Source organism: Triticum aestivum, chromosome 1B, assembly GCF_018294505.1.
Source record: "Triticum aestivum cultivar Chinese Spring chromosome 1B, IWGSC CS RefSeq v2.1, whole genome shotgun sequence".
NCBI lineage: Eukaryota > Viridiplantae > Streptophyta > Magnoliopsida > Poales > Poaceae > Triticum > Triticum aestivum.
Window position 1 is genome coordinate 206,331,811 of NC_057795.1, and position 6,957 is coordinate 206,338,767.

Consider the following 6,957-nt stretch of genomic DNA (forward strand, 5'->3'; position numbering starts at 1 on the left):
TCGGCCCGATCGGGGCGTCCTCCAAAGGTTGTTTATGGCTGGGCCGCCTTTCGCCAGCTGGCCCAGGTGATAGCCAGACGGAGGAAAGCGGCCCCGTCTCTTGGGTGCTTCAAGGCCCGATCGGCCCATTGTTTCTTCTGAGGGTCAAAGGGAGCCGATTAGGCTACCCGTGGTCATTTACTCCAACAGTAGTCCCCGAAGCTGGTTGGGCTTTGCGGCTGAAGGGGAAATCGAGAAGCTCGGCCAGCTTCCTATCCCGAGGAGCCGGCTGCTAGGAACCGGCCTCCCTTGCGTGTGCCTTCTCGGCGAAGCCTCCTAAAAATCCAAAGGCGGGATCCAGCTGGCGCGCTAGCCGAGCGGCGGGCTGACCGCCCGCTTTCCATGCGCCATGTGACACCCTTCGGCTGGCAGGGCCTGCCAGCCCATGCGCATGACGGGACGCCGTCGCAGGCCGGGGCCCGCCAATTCCGCGCCTCGGCCCGTGCGCAGATCTTCTATGGCCCAAACCGACCGCACGTCTTCCGGCGGCGGTTCCCACTCGCCATCAAGGCGCGATAATCGCGGGTCGTGGGGGAGTGCACCCAGTTAATCCCATGCCCCCCGTGCCTCGCCTCCTCGGCTTCGCCGCACGAGCCTATAAGTAGGGGTGGGGAAGGGGAGCGGCAGTCATTCGCACGCTCGCCCTCGTCCTGCCTCCTCCCTCTTCTTCCTCGCTGCGGTAGCTTCTCGTCGTGCTCCCGCTCCGCCATTCTTTCCTCTTCCCAGCGCGCCACAAGCTCGCTGCCCCCATGTCGGACGCTCTCCGCCATGGTTCCGACGTCGAGCTCTTGGGACGGCTCCACCGTCCGCGACGAGCACATCGAGTTTCTCCGCAAGACGCGGCGGCTGCCGGCCGAAGATCTTCTACTCGCACTGCCTGCGCGGCGTCGGCCTCCCTGCGAGCGGTTTCTTCCGCACATTTCTTGACTTCTATCAACTCCAGCCGCACCACCTCACCCCCAACACGGTGGTGCTGCTGTCAGCCTTCGTCTCCTTGTGCGAAGGTTTCCTTGGCGTCCTCCCCACCATCGAGCTCTGGGGGGAGTTTTTCCAATCCAAGCTCGGCACGGTCGTCGCCGGCGTCCTGGCTCCGTGCAGCGCCTTCATCGCCATAAGGAGGTCCACCGCCGACAACGCGCTCCCCCCTGTCGCGCTGATCCAGTCGGTGAAGCTCTGGCAATGGTCTTACTTTTATGTGAAGAACGTTGCCCCGAATGGCGATTATGTCAACTTGTCGTCTTACGTAGCCAGCCTGCCGCCTGGGAGGCCGGCTTCCTGGTCCTACCGGGCCAGGTCGCTGACACCGGCTGGAGCTGGAGCCGTCGCCCGGCTTCGGGTGCTTATCCAGTCGGACCGCCTGACCGGGCACGACTTGATCGCCGCCTTCGTCGAGCGCCGGATTCTTCCGCTTCAAGGCCGCCCTCATCTGATCTGTTAGATGAGCGGCCGCTTCGACCCAAGCCGGCTCAGCACCAGGGAGATGCCTCATGACGAGGTATCTTACCTGGTGAACTACATCGCCAACTGCAAGCTCACACCGGACTGGCAGTATGGCATGGCACCATACTCTCGCGCCAATCCACCACCTATGGTAAACTTTCTTTCTTCCTTTGTTGCCGAATCCTCTTTCCTGGCTGACTCTTGACCAGTCGGCTTGTCTTCAATCAGAATCCCCTTCTTCATCCTTCGGCCGGGACCGCGGGGCCGGAGTGCGAGTTCGCCCCCGACCGCGAGACGGACAACCCTGACGACCCCGACTTGGGGGCGGCCGCCCTGGACGATGACGCGTGGGGGCGGCGGCGAGACAGGCGGCTCCGGCTTCACCGCCGGCCTTGACGACTGGCCCGATGATGATGAGGCCGATCCCATTCCACGCCGCCAGCCTACGTCCGACCCCTAAGGCGCCGGCCCATCCGGCTAGCCGGCCGCGTGAGGCGGCGCACAAAAGCGTCGAGCGGCGCCGACTCCCTTCGGCGGCAGGCCGAAGAGGCCTAAGGTGCCCATGGCGGCAACCAAGCGGGACGAGGCGGCAGCGAAGGCGGCCCGCTTCCGCAAGGTGGTGAAGTAGCCGCAGGCGGTCTCGGCGTAAGTTCTGGTCCTTACGCACCTTTCTTTCTTTTCTTCAGTTGATGTTCTTCTAAGTCCTTTCTCCGTTTCGTATAGACCCCCCCACCGAGCTTCAGGCGGTGACGGAGCGGAACACGCGGGAGGCGCGGGAGAAGCAGGAGGTGGAGGAGCGAATGGCAGCCGCCGCCGAGCCGGACCTGGAGACGACAGTGGAGTCGGCCGAGGCACAGGCCGACGCGGCGGCCAGGGCCCGAGCAGAGGCCGAGGCCGCAGAGAGGACGGCGGAGGCCCTGCGTGGCCAGCCTCCGCAACTCGTCATCCCCCTCCGCTCCGCGCCCCCGGACATCCCGGAGCCCGCGCCGGAGGAGATCGGCCACGACCCGCCGATAACGGAGAGGGAGGGGGCGACATAGTTGTCCTGGAGGGAGAAGTGGTGCCGCCTCAGTCGGCCGGGACCGGCCAAGGTGGCCAGCCCGAGGTGCCGCCTGAGCAGGCGACTGCACAGGCGGATCTTGTGGTCATGTCGCCGACTCGTCGGTGTGCGGCGAGGGCCGCTTCAGAGCCAGATCCGCAAAGGGCGGCCGGCTCCAGCTCGTTGTCGCATGATCTGGAGTCGGCCACCACTAGCTCGCGAGGGTGGACGTCGGGCGGTGGGACGGCCGCGCTGAATTTGGCAGCACAAGACGTCCGCAGCCGGCTTCAGGCTCAAGCCACCACGCTGCAGCAGTGTACCCGAGAGTTTCTTGCGACATGGGCAGTCGTTAGGGTGAGTTCTCTTGTTCTTGATTTTTTCCGTGGGGGCGCGTCAGCGCACCTACTAGGTGTAGCCCCCGAGTTCCGAGCTGGCTGCTGAGCAAGCGGCTTGGAACTTCTTCGAAGACTTTGTTTTACTGATTTTCTCTTGCTTGCTTCTTCGTCCTGTTTGCAGGATTATCACAACCTCCACGCTGCTACCTTTAACTCCCAGGTCCAGTAGGCAGACAAAAGGGCCGCCGATCTGCCGGAGAGCTGGCGTGTGTGTCTTTTTCTTTTTATCTCATATGGGGGTGCGTCAGCGCACCCACTGGGTGTAGTCCCCGAGATTCGGGCCAACTGCTGAGCAGTCGGGTCGGATCTTTCTTGCCGACTTCTTTCTTAATTTCTTCTTTCCATACTGGCAGGAGCCAACGCCGACTTGAGGCAGCAGCTGGGTGTGGCCCAGACCGCCCTTCGCACCAAGGAGGGTGAGCTCAGTGCCTTGGCTCAGGAGCGTGACCGCCTGGCCAAGAGACTGGCCGACCAGGAGGAAAGCCACAAGGCGGCCCTGAAGGCGGCCCAGGACAGCGAGGCCGCCCTCAAAGCCGAATACGAGACCGAGGCGACGTGCTGGGCTGAGGCAATGCAAGCTCTGAGCGAAGGCTACGGCCGTGTCGAGGATTTGGTTGACGGTAGGCCGCCTTCTTCTTCACTCTTTGCTTGTCCTTGCAAGTCAGTTTATCTCCTGACTTGCTCTGTTTCTTCTTCTTTGTGAAGAGTACTTTCCTGGCCATTCTGTCAAGACCCCGACTCGATACCACATCGATCTAGCATGTAACACCTCATATCACTTTGCGGCCTCACGCACGGTATTCCCATGGGTGTCGTCTTACCTTTGCCCGGGACCATTTGCGCCTTTTGGCACACGTATATGATAGTGTCGCTAGCATCCATATGGTAAAGAGCCCGGGCTGACATGGCTAGTCGTAAACCCAAAGTGGCACAGACTTACAGGGACAGGCATCCATGACCCAGCATCGAACGTGTCGGTCATCAGCAAGTGAATCCGGGCTGTAGCACTGGGCTAGCAGGACTCCGGTTAACCGGGCTGTAGCGGGCTAACAGGACTCCGGTATCCATCGCGTGACATTTCCCCGAAGGGACAGACACAGGAACGAAGAAGGACACATGCCGGCCAGCCTAAGTGTTCCGGGGCAGTAGCAAGCTACCAAGGCTCAGTGGAGACACTAGGAGACATTTCCCGGTAAGAGAGGCTACTAAGAATAAACAACTAGATAGTCAGATCCCACACATACCAAGCATTTCAATCATACACACAATATGCTTGATATGTGCAAATACAACAAGGCATCACAACATGACTCTACGACACCAGTACTTTATTTAAGGCTCAGAGAGCCATACATAGCATACACACAAGCACGGGTCACACGACCCACATTCAAGTCATACAGACATACAAGCCAACAGCAGAAGTAACTTGTCTGAGTACAGACAACTAGTAAAATAAAAGAGGCTTGGAAAGCCTGGCTATACTACGTGGTCCTTCACAATCTCAGGATCACCACCTGGGCCTCGGTCTACTCATCGATGTCAACGTCTACGAAGAACCCATTAGAAGGGGTTGCAGCGTCTTCTGAAAAATGTAAATTAAAGCAACATGAGTACAAAGGTACTCAGCAAGACTTACATCAGATCCTACATACATGCACATTATCAAGGAGGGTTGGTGGGGTTATTGCAGCAAGCCAGCTTTGACTCTTGGCTAAGCTATCCTACGATACACCAACTTGAAATGGTTTTGCGCACACGAGTCCACTACTCACCACCTCAATACACCACCGAGGATCCACCTCCGTCATCCTACAAAAGAGCCATCCTCGGCACTCACGCTTATCTTGAGATTTTTAGTAGTATCCATTAACTTGTCTATGAACTGTATAGGCAACCAAGTAGTCCTTTACCGCGGACGCGGCTATTCGAATAGATAATGTTAACCCTGCAGGGGTGTACTTCTTCATACATGTTTCCACCACTTAGCGTCTGCACACGACATGTGCTCGGCAGACTTCAAGCGAAAGCCGACGTGGGTGTAGACCACGACCTACCTAAACATCTAAGTCTCTAGTCCAGGTTTATCGCCTATCTAGGTTCCATCCGCAGGGAGTCCGGCCGAGGTTTCCCATACGGCCCCGAACGATGTGTACAGGGTTCCCGAGATACCTAACGGGTATCCGGTACACCGTGCCACGTACCTACCGCATCACAGCCCACCCCGCGGGTCAGCGCTGTCCACGGCCTCCAGTAAGCTACAAACACCAGAAACTACTTGCAACTCCTGGACAGAGGACTAGGGTGAATAAGAAGTCGAGCGGGGTCATATTTCAGGGCCCAATGCATGGTAGTAGCTGAATCTTAAATCACGCATACAGATCTTAGTGCTTAAGGTTGGCTTCAATGAAACAACCCACCATGTACTCCTACATGGCCTCTCATCGATACCTTTACCAAATCGTGTTCACCACATCACTCTCATTACCGGCATGATCATTTCACTCTAGCCCATCACCCAGATGAACCAGACCTGACACGACTCTAAGCATAGCAGGCATAGCAAGGTAGGAACAACACATACATATGGCTCAATCAACTCCTACACATGCTAGTGGGTTTCATCTAGTTACTGTGGCAATGACAGGTCATGCAGAGGAAATGGGTTCAACTACCGTAGCACACAGCAGTTTGAAACGCGTTGTCTTAATGCAGTAAAAGAGAGCAGGAGCGAGAACATGGGATTGTATCGATATGATCAAATGGTTGGTTGCTTGCCTGATGGGTTGATGCACTGATATTGTTCTTCGCTAGGGTAATCGTGGTACTCCTCGGAGGCAGAACCTGCCGCAAAGAGCACCGATACACAACATCACCAAACAATATGCAACAATATGATGTATGCATGAGACATGGCAAACATGAGTGTATTGGGCTAATGCCACTAAAACCAGATGGGTTTGAACCATTTTGAATCAAAGATTCAAGTTTCAAACTCATACATGGCCCTTATAAGTGCTTTATCTAGTTCTGCTCTAAACATCAGGTTAGCTTGCTTAAACATGCATGAAACCAGTACAGATGGATAGATTGGATTTTTCTGATCATTTTTCATATATAAAACTTTGCATTTGGAGTTACAGATGATTTACTATGAATTTTTAAAGTTTGGGGTATTTTCTGGAATTTATAAATCATTCTAGATTTATTTTAATTCCAGAAAAGGATTACTGCGTCAGCATGATGTCATGCTGACCTCAGCAGGTCAACAGGCCGGTCCAGGTCAAACTGACCAGTGGGTCCCGCATGTCAGTAGTTAATTAACTAACTAAATTTAGTTAAATCTAAACTGGTTAATTAGCAGAGGGGGGGGGGCACTTGTCATAGACTCAGGGGAGTCAACCTGGACCCACCCTAGTCAAAGTCAAGGTCAAACACGCCGGCGTCTAGCCGCCGGCGAGGCCGAACGCGGCGGCGAGAGTGGTTTTGTGCATTCCGGCGACCAAATGCGCGGCGGAGGGCATCTACGTGTAGCTGGGAGCAAGCCGCAGCTCTTGGTGGCGGTGGTTGAGCTCGGGGCGGCCGGAAACGTCGCCGGCGACGACTTTGGCGGTCGCCGGAGTCGGGTGAAGACGAATCCGAGGCTACGGGGCACGGCGAGGCACGTGGTGAGGTGCGTTGGGCCCCTGGGGACGCGGTGAGTGCGTTAGACATGGTGGGGTGGCCGGTGGTTAGCCGGGGACACGTCGGCGACGAGCTCCGCGGCGGCGCGTGCGGGTGAGCTACGTGTGCTCGCGGTGGTGCACGAGAGCGAGAAAGGGAAGGGGGAGGAGGTAGCCAGGCTCACAGCGGTCTTGAGGAAGCAGACGACGCGGTCGGGGACGAGCTGGTGCGGCGGCGACGGCGAAGGGGATCTCCGGCGGTGGCGAGGTCGAACGAGGTCGGGGCAGTGGCTTCAGGGCAAGCGAGCGCTCGGGGCTCGGCTTGCTCGAAGGAGCGGAGGGCGGCGAAGCTCCTGGACACGGTGGCGCAGCGCGGGGTTGA